At 48.3% G+C, this 17,112-nt stretch overlaps 1 long non-coding RNA gene across 1 annotated transcript; it reads right to left on the bottom strand.

The window, feature by feature from the left end:
• Nucleotides 1-2,835: 2,835 nt before the first annotated feature.
• On the bottom strand, nt 2,836-7,645 carry LOC135973628 (uncharacterized). Its single transcript, XR_010590549.1, has 2 exons — nt 6,851-7,645; nt 2,836-3,869 (listed from the first exon to the last, which is right to left on the bottom strand). It is a non-coding gene; the product is annotated as an uncharacterized LOC135973628 (long non-coding RNA).
• Between the last annotated feature and the right edge of the window lie 9,467 nt (nt 7,646-17,112).

The following is a 17,112-nucleotide window of genomic DNA, read 5'->3' as shown; positions in this document are numbered from 1 at the left end:
CTTAGAGACTAACAAATTTATTGGAGCATAAGCTTTCGTGGACTACAGCCCACTTCTTCAGATGCATATAGAATGGAACATATATTGAGGAGATATATATACACACATACAGAGAGCATAAACAGGTGGGAGTTGTCTTACCAACTCTGAGAGGCCAATTAATTAAGAGAAAAAAAACTTTTGAAGTGATAATCAAGCTAGCCCAGTACAGACAGTGCCACAAGTACTCCTGTTCTTCTTTTTGCGGATACAGACTAACACAGCTGCTACTCTGAAACCTGCAACTAAACTAAATCATCCCAGCCAGGGCTTTGTCAAGCCGGGCCTTAAAACCCTCCAAGGAAGGAGATTCCACCACCTCCCTAGATGTGTTACACTGAAGTTGGAGTCGTGGCAGCAGCAGAGAGAGAGGAGGGTAGAGGAGGAACATATTACCTGTCTGTTACCAGGTTTAGCTTTATTCAGCAAGTTCTTATCCACAGCTCTAAGCTCTGCCACAGGCTGTGACATCTGATCTGCTGCCCTGTTTGTGTCTTATGCAATGAACACACACAACTGAGAGGTTTCAGAGTAGCAGCCGTGTTAGTCTGTATCCGCAAAAAGAACAGGAGTACTTGTGGCACCTTAGAGACTAACACATTTATTTGAGCATAAGCTTTCGTGGGCTACTGCCCACTTCTTCGGATGCATAGAATGGAACATACAGTGAGGAGATATAGATACACAATTAAGAGTCATCTCCAAACTGGTAACGCTGTCACCGAACACCTTTCCCTCTCTCCACTGTTCGTTATGTACATGGATTCTAATGAAAGGCAGATTGTTGCTTATCGGGACTGCAAGCAATTTTCCATGAATATGCCTTTGAATTTTTCATGAATCTGCTTTAGTTGGTTTTTGCACCTTTTGGTGGTTGCTTTTCACAGATGATGTAGCGAATAAGTTGACTGGCAAGAATGACAAAGCAGTTAGTTTTAGATACGTGTTGCAGAGTATCCACTGAGAGTGAATTTCACATTCATAATCAAAGGTATTAGCACCTGAAACCTGATCTGAAAAGTGAATTCTTATTGAATCAGTGATCCGAGACTTACCATGTAACCTATTGTCTCCTGAAGTCAGGCAGGACTCTAGTGCTGCTGTGTGTGTCCCTCACACTCTCGCCAGGGCAAGAAGCCTCCTGGGATTCAGTGCTTCCTGGGTCTGACCTCCGTGAATTCAGCACCCTTGTTCGCACTGTGAGCTTCCTGCAGTGAGCCAAAACTTCAAAACCAGACTCCAACGAGAAACTGCAGAATTGGAATTAATTTGCAAACTGGACACCATTAAATTAGGCTTGAATAAAGACTGAGAGTGGATGGGTCATTACACAAAGTAAAAACTATTTCCCCATGCTATTTTTCCCCCTACTGTTTCTCACACCTTCTTGTCAACTGTTGGAAATGGGCCATCCTGATTATGACTATAAAAGTTTTTTTTCTCCTGCTGATAATAGCCCACGTTAATTGATTACTCTTGTTATAGTTGGTATGGCAACACCCATTTTTTCATGTTCTCTGTGTATATATAGCTTCCTACTGTATTTTCCACTGCATGCATCCGATGAATTGGGTTTTAGCCCATGAAAGCTTATGCCCAAATACATTTGTTAGTGTCTAAGGTGCCACAAGGACTCCTCGTTGTTTTTGCGGATACAGACTAATACGGCTGCCCCTCTGAAACCTGTCACCTGGAAGGGACATCTGAGGAGGCCTTACACGCCCCCAAAGGGGCCACACACCCCAGCTTCGCAGTCAGCAGGGACTCCCAGCCAGCGCTGTAAAACAAGGGTTTATTAGTCGACGGGAACACAGCGTAGAACAGATCTTGTTAGCCCGGAAAGCAGGAAGTTACAGCAAAGTCCATCTGGGGGGGGGGAATCCAGAGCCCTGAGTCCCTAACTGGGAGCCAGCCGCAGTCACGACCAGCTGCCCCGCCTCCTTCCTTTGTCTCTTCCCCGGGTAAACAGGTCTCCTGACCTGCGCCTCACTCTGTTCTCCGACACCCAGGGCTGATTCTTGCAGAGGAGGGGGCCCGGCCATCAGTTGCCAGGATACCAAGTGTCGACAATTCTCTTTGCCCAGAAAGCCAGTGGGCAGTCACCATATCTGCCTTCTCTGCAAGGATCACACACCCTTGTCCCACCACCTAGATCAGAGATGGGCAAACTACGGCCCGCGGGCCCATCCTGCCCAGCCCTTGAGCTCCCGGCTGGGGAGGCTGGCCCCCAGCCCCTCCCCTGCTGTCCCCCCTCCCCCGCAGCCTCAGCTCGCCTTGTGGGGAGTGTGGCTGGCTCCGACCAGGTGGCACGGCTGCCAGTCCTGCTACTCTGAGCAGCATGGTAAGGGGGCGGGAAGCGGGGGGGGGGGGGGGGTTGGATAAGGGGCAGGAGGTTCCAGGGGGCAGTCAGGGAGCAGGGGGTGGGTGGATGGGGCAGAGGTTCTGGGGTGGTGGTCAGGGGACAAGGAGCAGGGGGTGGTTGGATAGGCGTGGGAGTCCCAGGGGGCCTGTCAGGGGGCAGGGGTGTGGATAGGGGCTGGGGCAGTCAGGAGACAGGGAGCAGGGGTGGTTGGCTAGGGGGTGAGGTTCTGGGGATGGGGGGTCCTGGGAGGGGGCGGTCAGGGGACAAGGAGCAAGGGGGGGTTGGATGGGTTTGGAGGTTCTGAGGGGGGCAGTCAGGGGGTGGGAAGTGGAAGGCGGCAGATATGGGGGCCAGGCTGTTTGGGGTGGCACAGCTCGAGGGGACAACAATGGTCCGTCGCCCAGTGTGCTTAGCACCAATAAAGACACCGAGGGGAGAAAGCAAGCCAAGTTTATTTCAGAGCTCTGAAATGGCACTAGGAGACCAGCATGTCTCAAATCCAGGGCAACAAATACAAACAACTTTTACCTTTTATACTCCAAACTGTTTGCATACATCTCTTTGTCTGGCTGTTCCCCCTTACCCCTCCCTTCCAGACAACTGTTACAATAAACTCTACATGAGCTTGTGAGAAAACTTTCCCAGTCTTTGCGACCTTGTGTTAGACATCTGCAAACTAATTACCCCTCCTTTCCCTCCTCCTTATCTCTATTATTTCTGCTAGCGTGAGTGAAACTGCAGCCATCCGCTAGAAACGCTGACCAATACATTTCTGCTTCAGCCTGCTTCAGAGCCTGTAAGCAGTTAGCATAGAAGTAGGTGAGAGTTCCCAAGATGGAGTCACTGTGGTTCACAGACCCAGAGCAAAAGAGCTTCATCGGCACTTTTGGCCTTCCACTCTCCCGAGTTACCTGGTAGCTATGCCTAGTGGACCCCAACAATCCCTCCTTTGAGAATACTCAACAAACCTTTGTCAGAGTTTTCTCATACTCTAAAGACAGAATGCGATTAAGCTCCATGCAATCAGGAATTGTTGACACTAAACAAGTCAAAAAATAACAAGACCAAATATATAGGCCAGGTCGGCCTTCTGTGAGAAAATAAAACCAATGCTCAGGGTTCTCACGGAGAATGCTGTGACTGTTCAGAAAGATTACAACGCATTCCCAGTGACCCTTACTGTCTTCTGAATAACAGCTTAAGTCCCAAATCGTCGTTAGCAGTCTTCTCCGCAGGCTGGACAGTCCACTGTTTAGGAGTGGGCACTGCTTTCAGTCGAGAGTGATGAATCCAGTTCTTGTGTCCTTCGACCTTTGCTGCTGTATGGGTGACAAGCAGGACGGTGTGGGGTCCCTTCCACTTCTCTTGGAGAGGCTCGTCCTTCCAGGTCCGCACGAGAACGGAGTCACCAGGCTGCAGGGAGTGGACTGGAGTATCCAGCAGAAGAGGCTGTGAATCTTTGGTGTACCTGTGAAGAGAAGAAAGAACAGCAGACAGAGAGAGCACATGTACTGAGACAAGAAACCACACCCCACTTCCCACTCTCCTGCCAGAACTGGGGTACCATTCATAGGCCATGGTCTTCCAAACATAATCTCGAAGGGACTAAGCCCTATCCTACCCTTAGGGAGAGCACGAATGCGAAGTAACACAAGGGGCAAAGCATCAGGCCACTTAAGAGAGGCCTCCTGACAGACCTTTGAGAGGTGTCGCTTGAGTGTCTGATTTGTGCGTTCCACTACTCCACTGGCTTGTGGTCGCCAGGGTGTGTGGAGTTTCCAGGGGATTTGCAGAGCACTTGATATCTTTTGAACAATTTGGGATGTGAAGTGTGTTCCATTGTCAGATTCCATCCACTGAGGAAGGCCGAAGCGAGGAATGATTTCCTTGACAAACTTAAGAGCCACTGTTTTGGCAGTGTTGTTGCGACATGGGAAGGCTTCAGGCCATCCGCTGAATCGATCCACTAAGACGAGAAGGTACCTGTACCCTTGGGTCCTGGGAAACTCAGTAAAGTCTATTTGCCACACCAATCCTGGGCCTGGGGTAGGTTCCAGGGTGGCTGGTGGCACTGCTACTCCTGGTCAAGGGTTATTCTTTTGGCAGATTAAACATTCAGCCTGTACCTGTGATGCTAGGGGTTTAAGTCCAGAGGTTAGAAAATATTTATTCATGAGCTGGGTAAGAGCCTCTCTGCCTGCGTGTGTGGTTTGATGCAGTTTCTGCAACACTGGTCGAATCAAGCCCTTGGGCAGGAGGATTTTTCCCTCTGTGGAATAAAGCCATCCCTCCTTTTCCTGGAGACCGAGACTGTCAGCCAGGTTTCTGTCCTCTTGGGAGTACTGAGGGGCTGCAAGCTCACCCACTGATGGGATGAGGGCATGCATTTGGGCATTCTCCTCAGTTGCTGATTTCAGGGTAGCAGCTCGCTTAGCTTCCCTGTCTGCTCTGGCATTGCCCTTGGTTACATCTTGATCTTCCCTTTGATGGGCTTTGCAATGCACCACTGCTACTGCTGAGGGGAGTTGTACCGCTTCTAAAAGCCGGAGAATTTGAGAGCCAGGCTTGACCGGGGAGCCTTGGGCTGTTAGCATTCCCCTTTGCTTCCACAGACCAGCGTGAGCATGCAATACCCCAAAAGCATACTTTGAGTCAGTAAAGATATTAACCCGTTTGTCTTTTGCCAGCTTGAGTGCACGAGTCAGGGCCACTAGTTCAGCAAGCTGGGCAGATGTCCCAGCAGGTAAACTCTCAGCTTCCACGGTATCATGAAGAGACACAATAGCATAACCAGCCCTCCTTTGCCCATCCACAACAGTACTACTGCCATCCGTATACCATTCCAAGTCAGCATTTGGGAGTGGCTGATCTTTTAAATCTGGGTGGCTAGAGTAGTGGGGCATCTATGATTTCCAGACAGTCATGTTCCTGCTTTTCTGTCTCTGGTAGCAGTGTAGCTGGATTAAGGGAGGGACAGATCTGCAGGGTGACTTCAGGATTCCCTAACAGCTTCGCCTGGTACCGAGCAACCCGAGCCTGTGTGCCAAAGACCACCCTTAGTGTCCAGCAAGGCTCGGACCATATGGGGAACATACACTTGCACAGTTCCTCCCAGTGTCAGTTTTTCAGCTTCCCCAAGCACTAGAGCAGTAGCTGCGACCGCCCTCAAACAGGCTGGCCATCCCTTTGAAACTTGATCCAGTTGTTTAGAAAAGTATGCCACAGGACGTTTCCAGGCACCTAATAGCTGGGTAAGCATTCCCAAAGCTACCCCTTTTCATTCATGCACATACAGTTGGAACGGCTTAGATATATCGGGCAAACCCAGGGCTGGAGCTTCCATTAGCTTCCTTTTTATGATTTTAAATGCCCTGTCCGCTTCTGGGGACCAGTGAAAGGGGTCATGTTCTGCTCCCTTAACACATTCATACAGAGGTTTAGCCCACAGTCCAAACTCTGGAATCCATATTCTGCAAAAACCTGCCATGCCCAGGAATGCCCTAAGCCGTTTACGGTTGCTGGGGATGTGAACTTGGCAAATAGCCTCCTTCCTTTCATTTGAGAGCTGTCTCTCTCCCTGCCTGATGTGAAATCCCAGATACTGAACCTCTGAAAGAGCAATTTGGGCTTTGCTTTGAGATACCCTGTATCCTCGCAGTCCAATAAAGTTTAGGAGACTCACAGTAGCTCTGAGACACGGGATTAGACCCACAGCAGCAATTAACAAGTCATCTACATATTGCAGCAGGAGGGCTCTGTCTGAATTATCCCACTCTTCCAAGTCTCTGGCCAAAGCCTGTCCAAACAGAGTGGGGGAATTTTTAAATCCTTGAGCCAATACTGTCCAACAAAGCTGCCTTTTAACCATTCTGTTGTCCTCATTTGCCTTGCAGTATTTTGCAGATCTCACAGTTGCTTGGTCACATTCAGGCCCCCCTTTCTCTTGATTGTCAGCCAAGCCTTAGCTGTGAACACTGTCCTTGGATAAAGCCTGCATGACTGAGCTGCTAGCTATATTTTCCATTCAGTTAACTCATTCTGTGCTCTTTCCTCTTCTCCCTTTCTCGGCTTCTTCTAACTTCCAAAGGAACCTTCCACTCTTCACTCATACACCTTTTCTCCAACCATTAACACATACACATTACCATTATACATCCTTCCAGTAACATAACTTCTATAAAAAGAAGAACAGGAGGACTTGTGGCACCTTAGAGACTAACAAATTTATTAGAGCATAAGCTTTCGTGGACTACAGCCCACTTCTTCGGATGCATATAGAATGGAACATATATTGAGGAGATATATATACACACATACAGAGAGCATAAACAGGTGGGAGTTGTCTTACCACCTCTGAGAGGCCAATTAATTAAGAGAAAACAAACTTTTGAAGTGATAATCAAGCTAGCCCAGTACAGACAGTTAGATAACAAGTGTGAGAATACTTACAAGGGGAGATAGATTCAATGTTTGTAATGGCTCAGCCATTCCCAGTCCTTATTCAAACCGGAGTTGATTGTGTCTAGTTTGCATATCAATTCTAGCTCAGCAGTTTCTCGTTGGAGTCTGTTTTTGAAGTTTTTCTGTTGTAATATAGCCACCCGCAGGTCTGTCACTGAATGACCAGACAGGTTATATATGTGTGTATATATATCTCCTCAATATATGTTCCATTCTATATGCATCCGAAGAAGTGGGCTGTAGTCCACGAAAGCTTATGCTCTAATAAATTTGTTAGTCTCTAAGGTGCCACAAGTCGTCCTGTTCTTCTTTTTGCGGATACAGACTAACACGGCTGCTACTCTGATAACTTCTATACAGAGCTTTGAAGCAACAAACCAGGACGAGCACACTCACTTCTGAGGATTCCACTCTGTACAACCTCTGGTGTCCAATAGCTTTCCCTTTTAAACCTTAAATGCCTTCCCCGTCTTCCTTCTTAGCCTTAGCTGTAACCTGATTCCGCTCCACTTCAGACAACAGGGTTCTCATAAGTATATTGCAGTCATCCCAGTCAGGCTTATGGCTAGCTAGACAACCTTCGAAGATAGAAATGAACTTGCTTGGATTCGTTGAGAATTCTCCTGCCTCTGCCTTGAAAGGCAGCCAGACATACAGGGTTAAAAGCAACATGAGAATATACAGACAGTATCTGTGCTGGCCGTTCCTGTGTTCCTGGACGGGCTACCACACTCTCCGTAATCAACAGATACAATCCCACTGGGGGGGTACTCTCTGGAGCCTGTGGGGGTGGAGGAGCCGAAGGGGACACCGATTCTGGCATTACAACAGTGGGAGGGTTCTGGGGCTTAGCAGCCAGTACTACCGAGCCTGTCGGAGTCAAATGGCACTTGAGCAAAATATCAGTCCTATTTCTTAACACCATAAACGTGTACGCATAGAGATGTTCATTCCATTTACCTGTTCTCTGACCGAACAAAAGCAATTGAAGGATCGTGTTGTAATTAAGTGATCCTTCCGGTGGCCACCTTTCTTGGCACTCTAGCTGGTACTGAGGCCAATCAACTGTACAGAACCTGTTCAATTTACTTTTCATCAACTGATCAGATCCAAACACTTTCCAGGTCACCAGAATGCATTCTAAGGGTGTACACTGTACCCTGCCGGCTGTACTCTGTCCCTGCCCCATACTGAGGGAGACTATGGGCGTCCCCAGGTCAAAACAGGTAGACACTGGGCATCCCCAGGTCACAACAGATAAAGTCCCCACTGGGCTGTTCCTACCTTATCCAAGGGTCCGGTTCTGCACCGTCGCCCTATCCACGGGACCGGTTCCCCACCGTCGCCCGCAGCTGCTTCTCCACTGTCTGTGTGCGTTGCACTGTTGTGCCCTCCGGGGTCGAGAAAATCACGTCTCCGCTGAGGCCCCCGATGAAGTCACCGGTAAGCTCTGGGCGTTGGTCGTCGTCGTAATCCGTCGGCCACCAGGAGGGATCCGGGCAAGGCTAAATTTCAGCCTCGGGCCCACCCAGGGACGCCAAAACTGTTGCCCGCCCTAAAGGGCTCGAGGGGACAACAATGGTCCGTCGCCCAGTGTGCTTGGCACCAATAAAGACACCGAGGGGAGAAAGCAAGCCAAGTTTATTTCAGAGCTCTGAAATGGCACTAGGAGACCAGCATGTCTCAAATCCAGTGCAACAAATACAAACAAATTTTACCTTTTATACTCCAAACTGTTTGCATACATCTCTTTGTCTGGCTGTTCCCCCTTACCCCTCCCTTCCAGACAACTGTTACAATAAACTCTGCATAAGCTTGTGAGAAAACTTTCCCAGTCTTTGCGACCTTGAGTTAGACATCTGCAAACTAACTACCCCTCCTTTCCCTCCTCCTTATCTCTATTATTTCTGCTAGTGTGAGTGAAACTGCAGCCATGTGCTAGAAACGCTGACCAATACATTTCTGCTTCAGCCTGCTTCAGAGCATGTAAGCAGTTAGCACAGAAGTAGGTGAGAGTTCCCAAGATGGAGTCACTGTGGTTCACAGACCCAGAGCAAAAGAGCTTCATCGGGGGTGCCCTTATCCCATTGGTAAGTATAGTAACTCGTTCAAACTCATTAAAAGACACATCAACGTTACCATAGCTACCTGCGATTCAACATCTGCTGATGTTTTCTTCCAAAAATACTCTAAATCTGATACCAACTGCCTTCTTTAGTCTTTCATCACTTGTGATTATGACAAAACAGGCAAAACAAAGTCTTATACCATTTTATGATTTAAGGTCACTGTTAGTTTACTTACTTCTGCTAACTTCATTAAACAACTTCTGCTAAGGCTCTGAGGCCTTGCTCTTAGCCTAATTCTTAGTCTAGGCCAATAGGCTTCTTGCGTTTCTATATTATTATTCGTATGTTTACAGTCTACCAAACCTGCTATGAACTAGAACTTCTTTCCCTTCCTATTGCACCAGGGTTTGTTACAACAGATCCGGAGCAGCGTCTGCTGCGTGCCTCAGAAATGTCCTGGTCTTAGAGCTAAAGCTGGACTGTGGAGTTCCATCCCTGAACTGCTTTCTAGACCTAGTTTCTAGGTCTGATTCCGTATTTGGAAGAGCCAAGCTACCCTGTCTCCGGCTAGGGATGCCCCAGACCCTGCTGGGGGTTGTTTATGCTACGTTTCGTGGCATACAAAGAAGTTAGATTAAAAATCTGAAATGTTCTTGCTGGAAGGTGGCAACGTAACACTGCTCTTTCTTAGAATTCAAATGATAACCCAAAGAACCCCAAAGCAGAAAGGCTCAACTCACCCCACCTTCCTCGAGGCCGGCGGGCTCTTTCTGGTCACATGCTTTCTGCAGAGCCGGTTGGTCAGGGACACTCTCAAAGTGATAGCTTGCAATTTCAAACAATCCTCGATATATTCAGCATTAGTGAGGATCCACACTCACAGTAGAAGAAGAAGAAGAAGGGAATATGGTTCTCAATATCTTCCTGTGAATCTCCACCCTTCTCTTCTTCCCCTTTACTTTGGGGATTAAACTGCTCCTGGATTCTAAATTAGTGAAGGAACTGAGGTGGGTCTGCACTGCACCCCGTTACGTGCCCTCAGAAGGTAAGGGGGCTGTAGGGGAACTCAGTGCATGTGCAGCCTCAGACACTGCTGACCACAAAAATCCAGACATCCGCACATGCAAACCAGCAGTAGGGAGGGGGAGGTATAGCTCAGTGGTTTGAGCATTGGCCTGCTAAACCCAGGGTTGTGAGTTCAATCCTTGAGGGGGCCATTTAGGGATTTAGGGCAAAAATCTGTCTGGGGATTGGTCCTGCTTAGAGCAGGGGGTTGGACTAGATGACCTCCTGAGGTCCCTTCCATCCCTGAGATTCTATGATCCAGGCAGGCAACCAGCTCGTACAGCCACAGTTACTGCTATTAGGTACTCATTTTGAAGGGAAGCTTGTTTTACACTGCATGGCCCCCCTCGTTTTAAACCACCTCATTAAGATGAATTCGATCAGAACCTGAGCTATGCAAACAACAAAGCAAATTAAAAAACTCTGATTTCATGTAATTCTTGTCCTGCTTCTCGGGCAAGCAGGGGAATAAAATGCTAATAGTAAACTCATGCAGCAGCTCATGTCGCAAAACTTAAGGCTGCATAAAATTGAACATTTTAACATTTGCTGGTTTTACTTTTAAAATCTGGAACTCACGATTTCTGAGAGGGTTAATATCTAGTCGCTGTGGTTTGGCTGGCAGAAACATTGAATGGTTCTTCAGTAGAAAGATATCATTAAGTACCCCTTAGCCTGGCAATTCTGGGTTATGACGGTGACAATAAATGAGAGAAAGCAACACAGGGGAGGAAGAAGTATCAGGAAGTCCAGAAGCTAGAAAAGAGGCAGTAAGAGTTCAGCATTTCACAACAACAGCCCTGAGTATTGATGGATAAAGCAGCAGAAAGATATTTGTGTTAAGTCATGTTTGTAATAGCTTTGGCTGTGTTTCATAGGACTGTGCAATTTCTAAAGCTGTGCTAGGTGGCCAGGTAGCCAGTTATCAGCTGGATCGATGCCTAACCCTATAGTTGGGAACATGCGGGAGTTGGGTTTTAAACGTGATCATGAGATTCTTGTTAAGGTATTTATTTATTTTCATATAATGAATTAACTGACAGTGATTGAGAACATATATGTAAATTATCAGTAAGATACTTTTCATGCTAAGGAAAGTTTTATCCAAAACAGTAAACTGAGGTCAGAAATGCCATTACCTATTAATATGGAAAGTGGAGCATTTATGTCAAACCCACTGAGCACATGATTTAATGAAAACACAGTATGTCTAACTCAGCAGAAAGGTGAAAGGAATCACCTTTCCTAAAGAGAAACTCCAACAGTATTTATGCATCCTCCTCCAGGGTCTCCAGTTGTGACCTTTAGATCTACTCCAAAGGGGAAGGAGCCAGGAATATTGGACTTTTAGGAAAGAAGAGTTATTTGTCAGCTAGCCTTCGACTTCTGTGAATTAGCAGGGCCCTTCTCTCGAATGATGATTACCTAATGTGGAGCAAAGTTGCTGAGTATCTCACTAAGCTTCTATCAAACCTCAGAGAGGAATTAAAATCTTTGTCTGTGGAGGGTCAATAAATAGAGAAAAATTCCCTATACACCTGCATTGATGCTGCTGAAATGGTGCTGCGATCGATGGCAGCCGAGATGACTATGCGGCAGGTGTCATGGCTCCAGTCTTCTGGGTTGCCAAAGAAGGTCCAAGTTACCCTGGAAGGCCGCCTCTTTGATGGGAATCATCTGATCCGTTCTAGAACTGATGAGTCGTAACGTACACTGGAAGTCTCTCCTACCATGTTATGGTCATTGGGTCTCTACACTTCCCTCTACAAGAAGAAGCAGTCTTGATATCGTACTCCGCTAAAACAGCCTGTCATTACTCCTTGTCATCATCCATATCAGAGAACATCAGATTTCTCCAAGAAGAAATAACATATACAAGGGAGGAGACTTCATCAGCATCATCACCGAATGCTGCTAGGGCTGGCTCTATGTCATTTTGATGTGTATAGAGAGAGCTGCCAACCAATCTTGGAGGATCTTTATCTCTTCCCCCTAGCTCCTTTGGGGCCCATTTGCATTATTTCCAGGAAGCATGGAGCAGTATAACCAGTGACAGATGTGTACTGAAAATAATTCAAATAGGTTACTCTATTCAAGTCCAAACCCCCCAATCCACTTTGCCCATCCCTTCTCAGGGACTCCTCTTACAAGGGTCTCCTCTCAACAAGAGTTTCAGTCACTGCCTCTTGGTGCTCTAGATGAGGTTCTCCCCCAGTCTTGGGGAAAAGGATTCTATTCGATTCTATTCCAATACTGGAATCCAGTATTGGACCTGAGAGAGCTGAATTTCTTTGTTTGCCAGTTCAAATGGTAATCCTGTCCTCCATACTTCCTTCCCTAGATCCTTTAGATTGGGTTACAGCTCTCAGTCTTGATAATGCATATATCCATCTATTCCGCACACAGGAAATATTTTCATTTTGTAGTGGACAATGCACATTACCAGTACAGAGTGCTACCTTTGGGTTGTTGATGGCTCAGAGAAATTTCACAAAATTATAGCAGCACATCTCAGAAAGAGAAATGTGGTAGTTTACCCATAGCTCAACAATTCGTTGGTGAGATGATTGTCTCCAGAACAGGTGCTAAACAGCATTCAATATATCATCCATCTGTTCTCCAGACTGGGACTGAGACCAGATTCAACTACCTGTTAGAATTGATCAATCAACTTCATAACAATCTGTGTACTACAGCAAGGACATATCATGTACTCTGGTGACCCCATTCACCAGACTCCGTCTTTGTCGTCTCTGGAGGTGGTTACAGACGGTCTATCGTCCTGCTGTTCTCAGAATAGATATGTGCGTACACATACCTCAAGAGCTTTTGAACTCCCTCAACTGGTGGAAGGATCCACCTCAGTTCAGCCCAGCACTTCCCACAAAGTTAATAGTGCGACAGTTGCTTCAGTGTGTAGGCGGGGAGCCCATCTTGTCAACTTTACAGTACAGGGTCAGAGGTCTTGAAGAAAGGACCATCTGCATGTCATTGTCCTGGAGCTCAGCGTAACATGGCTTGCCTGTGTGGCCTTTCGACCTCATATCAAAGATAAGAGTGTACAAATAAGGATCAGCAATACCACCACGAAGTTTTATGTAAACAGACAAGGAAGAACCAGATCAACACACTCATGCAGGAATGCAATCCTATGGAATTGGTGTATTTGGCACAACATAACTTACTGCAGTTCACCTTCCAGGCCTACACAACACACTGGCAGACCATTTAAGCAGGCATTTTTCTCAGAATCACACATGAGCCATAAAGGGTTCGGTCATCAAGTCCATTTTCAGTCAGTGGGGTGCTCTGTGCATAGATCTTTTTGAGACCGAACAGAACAAGAAATGCAAAGTATTTTGTTCCAGGGGAATACAGAGTCCAGGTTCTTAAGCAGATGCCTTCCTAATCCCCTGGACTCACAGTCTATTGTACACTTATTCACTCAATTCCTCTCATCCCACGTGCGTGAAGGAAAGTCAAACAGGGCAAGGCATCAATCATCCCAAAGGCCCTGGATTGGCCCAGGCAATGGTGGTTCATGGAAATCAGAAATCTCTCACTGACACCACCAATATCTCTACCTCTTCTACCAGATTTAATAGCGCAGAACAATGGGACAACATTTCATCCCGATTTGTTCTCTCTACACCTTACGGCATGGAAGCTGTCTGGCTAACAGACGCGGAGGAGAATTGTTCTGCTGATGTGCAGAGCATACTGATTCAGTGCAGAAAGCAGTCCAATGAGGGCAATTTATTCTGCAGAGTGGACGGGTTTTTCATCCTTGTCTTGCCAACTTGATCTTCCTCTGCGAGAGATGTCAATCCTTCATATCCTTGAGTAGCTATTATCCTTAAAAACCTCTGGCTTGTCTGTAAGCTCATTACATGTTTATTTGGCTGCTATCTCAGTGCATCATTCAGTGATTTAAAACCATACAGTTTCCCCTCCTCATCCTTCAGTTAGTCTGTGAAAGATCTGAGAGGTTTTGCTTCAATGAATTAACCCTCTCCATTATGGAGTCTTAATCTGGTGTTTCCCAGGCTTGATGGGACCTCCATTAGCACAGTTAGCCTCATGCTTGTTACTCCATTTGCCTATGGAGAATGGTATTCCTCGTGGCAATTATACCAGCATGCAGTGTCTGTCCATTGCAAGCCCTTATGGCAGGACCTACCCCATATATGATTTTTCACAGGGATAAAGTTACACTCCACCATTTCAATTAGTCCATTCACTTACCTGTTCCCCACGCCCCCAAAGTCTCATTCATTCAAGCATGGGACTGCATTACATACTCTAGATGTCCTCTGAGCTCTGTCATTTTATCTGATTAGAACAAACCATTCAGGCAGTCCCTTAGGCTATATATTTCTATTGCTCAGAGATGCCAGGGTCAGACCATCTCAGCACTGAGAGTATTGAACTGGGCGTCTCACTGCATAAAACTTATGAGGTGACCAATTTAGAACTCCCAGGTCATGTAAGGTCACATGGTCAGGGGCGGCTCTGTTTTTTGCTGCCCCAAGCATCACAGTCAGGTGACCTTTGCGGATTCGGCGGCGTTTCTGCGGGTGATCTGCCGGTCCCGTGCCTTCGGCGTACCCGCCGCCGAATTGTCACCGAAGCCGCGGGACCAGCAGACCTCCCGCAGGCAAGCCGCCGAAGGCCGCCTGACTGCTGCCCTCATGGCGACTGGCACGCCGCCCCCTGCGGCTTGCCGCCCCAGGCACGCGCTTGCTGTGCTGGTGCCTGGAGCCGCCCCTGCACATGGTACCAGAGACTGGCCACTTCTGCAGCCTCTTTTAGGGGAATGCCCATAGCTGATACATACTGCTTAGGAATCGCCAGAAGTGGACCACATGTCCAGAAGTACTTGAAGAAGAAAAGGTCACTTACCGTTAGTAACTGGAGTTCCTTGAGATGTGTTGTTTACTTGTGTTCCATGACCCACCCTGCTTTTATGGCTACTGTTGAAGCCAATACCCTGGATTTGATAGTGGCACAGAAACTGAGGGTTGGTTGGTCACTCTGCCTCCTTTATACCCTGGAGTTGGAGGGGCTCGAGGTCACCAAAGAAGCAGGTGTGACCAACAGAGACTGCTGGGTAAAGTGTTTGGTTCTTGAGCTAGGGTGACCAGATACCAAAGACGAAATATCGGGACGCGGGGGGGGCGGAGCAAAAAAAAACTAAAGCTGCCAGAGCCCCGCCCCCGCCCCAACCCTCTGGAGCCGCTGGCTGCCCCCCGGCTCTGCAATCAGAGATGCAGCGCTCGGCTGCTCCTCTGCCCTAAAAACCAGCCTCCCTCCCGGCACGGGCTTGTCCCGCCTCTGCACTCAAAGGCTGGTGCAGGAGGCAAAGTCCCGGGGGGTGGGGTCGGGAAGACCGCAGGAGCAGGGGGCAGCGAGAACCCACCCGGGGCCGAGAGAGCCCCGCAAAGGAGGCACAGACCCCCCCTTCCCCACCCTGTAGCTGCCATAAGCTCCAGTGAATAAACGCTTGGGGGGAGCGCTCCCCCCTTGGTGTGTGTGGGACTGCCGAGCCGAGCCGCTTCCTTCTTCCCCCGCCGCCTCCGCTCCACTCACGGGTGGGAGGTTTCGGGTTACAGCGCCCGCACCCCAGACCCCCCCACAGCCGCCGCGCCAAGAGAGAGGCGCAGACTCGGAGCAACTGCCCGACCCCCCTCCTTCCATGCCCCCTCCACACATCCCTCCTCCGCTGGCCTCCAGGCGCAGCTGCTGTACCGCACCACTCTCTTAATCTTCATGGCGGCCGCGCCACACACGCTGGTGTCCGGCCTCCCTCCAGCGCTTGCGCCGCCGCCATACAGCTGATCAGCGGGCAAGCGGTGTGCGTGGGGAAGAGGCGGGGCCAGGGGAGCTATCCAATCGGGGAAGGAGGGGTGGAGTCGGGGCGGGGAGGGGGGCACGAGCCGGAGTGGAGGGCAGAAATTGCTTCTTTGTCCAGTGTCCCGACCAAACATCGGTCGGGACGCGGGACAAACAAGTAAATATCGGGACAGTCCCGATAAAATCGGGACGTCTGGTCACCCTATCTTGAGCGCACAGGGCACATGCACACCAGAAGTGGAACGCATATAGGGTATGTCTACACAGAGGTATAAAAACCCATGGCTGATCTGGATCAGCTGATGGGCACACAGGGCTTAGGCTCTGGAGCTGAAAAATCGCTGTGTAGACGTTTCTTCAGGAGTGATGGGTCCCAGAGCTCGGGTTCTGGCCTGAACACAAATGTCTACACAGTGATTTTTAGCCCTGGACCCTGAGCCCCGTGATCCCAAGTCAGCTGACCTGGGCCAGCCGCAGGTGTGCCGTGGGTCTTTTATCCCTGTGTAGACATACCCATAAACAATACATCTTGAAGAACTCCACTTACTAAAGGTAAGTAGTTTTCCTTTTAGTCCGCTCAAGTGAGTTCAGTGCCATTCCCAATCTAACACATTAATAGTGAAGGGCTTAGAGGAACTTCTCAGGGTGTTAAACGACACAGCTAGATAATGAGCTGTGGTGATCTCCCTTTATGCAGTACACATGCAGGAGGCAGTTCAATGAAGTTCAAATGAGTACAGCTGAGTTTGTATCCAGTCGCACCAATGAAATGTTGGATAAATACTGTGCAAAACATTGCTGTCAAGGTTTAATTTTGGAATGTCAACGCTGCTGTATTGACTTGCACGTCACTGAGCTGGAGTCCAGTTAAGGTTATACAAGTTGGACCAAGTTCACGCTGTAACACACAGGGTTCTCCAGATTCACTAACGACAAGCTCTCAACCGTGCTTTTCCTTAGCTCAGTGGCTTCCCCGATGGAAGTCTTAGTTTGCAATTCCGAAAAGCAGCGCCATAGCAACCCCCCAGAGGATCCGGTATTCAAATGTGAAGAGAAAGGAAAAGCTAGAGAAGCAAAGTGAAGTCCCTGGGCTGATGAATCCAGCTCAGAGGTCCTGGTAAAGCTTCAGGACTAGAGTTTTAAAATGATCAAACATTTCCCTCATTTTTGAGGCCTTGCTCTGCGGCTCCGCTTCACCAGGATGCACCAGCTGCTTTGGACCACTTTTGTGATGCAAAGAAGCCATAGGTCCATTTGAACAGT

This window comes from Chrysemys picta, chromosome 9, assembly GCF_011386835.1.
Source record: "Chrysemys picta bellii isolate R12L10 chromosome 9, ASM1138683v2, whole genome shotgun sequence".
Lineage (NCBI taxonomy): Eukaryota > Metazoa > Chordata > Testudines > Emydidae > Chrysemys > Chrysemys picta.
The sequence above is the reverse complement of the archived record's forward strand: the minus strand, read 5'-3'. Positions and strand labels throughout refer to the sequence as shown.